The sequence below is a fragment of the Crocodylus porosus genome, unplaced genomic scaffold, assembly GCF_001723895.1.
Source record: "Crocodylus porosus isolate Cpor-Errol unplaced genomic scaffold, CroPor_comp1, whole genome shotgun sequence".
Taxonomy (NCBI): Eukaryota; Metazoa; Chordata; order Crocodylia; family Crocodylidae; genus Crocodylus; species Crocodylus porosus.
The window spans coordinates 114,151,352-114,152,722 of record NW_017728947.1 but is presented as its reverse complement, the minus strand read 5'-3'; the positions used below and the strand labels follow the sequence as shown (position 1 = coordinate 114,152,722).

At 47.4% G+C, this 1,371-nt stretch overlaps 1 protein-coding gene across 2 annotated transcripts in view; it reads left to right on the top strand.

Moving 5' to 3' along the window:
* MDGA2 (MAM domain containing glycosylphosphatidylinositol anchor 2) overlaps positions 1-1,371 on the top strand; it is a 665,957-nt gene that overhangs the window by 221,592 nt on the left and 442,994 nt on the right. The window lies entirely within an intron of this gene.

Here is a 1,371-nt window from a genome sequence, read left to right as displayed (position 1 = left end):
TTGCTCAGTTGTGTGCCAGGCTCTTCTGAGTGACCAGAAACCATCGAGCCTAGTGATTCTCATCCAGGGAGCCATGAGATCCTTTTAAGAGTACGACACATAATTTTAGCACCGTTGGATGTGCAAACACCTACACGTAATTCACAAGATAAATCCAGAGATTTTGAATAGAAATCCAGCATGATTCAAACCATTCTGACTTGCTGTTGTCATTCTGAGTTCTTTGCAATTGAAGAATTGCTCATGTATTTTTCTGTAGTCAAGAAACAAGTGCAAGCTAAGTGTGGGCATTTTTTGAGGACTGCTTTGACATGGTGACATAGTGCTTAGAGTCGGAAAGGACCTAAACAGATCATGAGGTCCAACCCCCACGCCCCACCCTGGGCAGGAACGGGTGCCGGGGTCATATCACCCCAGCCAAATATATGTCCAGTCTCTTCTTGAAGACCCCCAAGGTAAGGGGGTCTAACAAGAGATGAGTTGAGTCTGAAGAGTTGAAAAGCACCGAGCTAGCCTGGTTGGTGATAGAGAATGTGGTTTCTCTAAAGCATGGTTTCCAAACTTAGGGGAAGCAGGGCACGTTCACAGGGATGTAAGCATCCTTTTGCTTTATGCCTAGAGAGGACCCGGTTCCTAGAACAAATGAGAGGGAAATCCAGTGACTTGTTTCACCCCCTCTATCCTCACACCAGTTGGAAACGTCTTTCATAGTTGTTAGAGTCTGAAAGGGACCTTACAGATCGTGGGGTCCAGTCCCCCCTGGTCTGGAGAACGACTCGTCTTAACTCTGCTTTCCGGCAGATGTTATGAGCTTAAAAGCAACACAACACATACAGGGCCAGTGGAACAGTAAGCACATAAAATAAAACACCGGAGAAAGCCACTGGTGCAGAAGCCTGCATAAGGTAGAGGGAGCTGCTTGTTTCTGGAGCTGGAAGGTGGATCAAAACTACAGATGTGCAGAGAGGTATAGAAGTGAAACTCATGATCCTATTCTTCATTGCACAGATCAGATTTTAAGCAACAGGCCCGGCTGCGTTTTAGTATGGCCGTACCCATTCTTCCATCCCTCCATGGTGTGTCATTCGTGGAATTAAACTTGGGCCTCTCAAACGGTGTGTGTGTCACTTAACTCGTGTGTGTGCGTTTTCTGGGTTTGCTTTCCTTTTGTTGACCCCTGTATTTCTTTATGAACCTGTTTCTGGTCTCCCTTGCCCCCATTTTGGCAAGGTCTCTTTCTTCTCTATTGACAAGCGTGGTTGTGCAGGAGAGAGTCGGTGGTCCCAGAGGGGAGGGGAGCCAGGTGTCCAAGGAGAGTGGTCGCTCCTTAAGGAGACGATCCTCCAAGCCCAAAGGAAGGTAATCCCAACG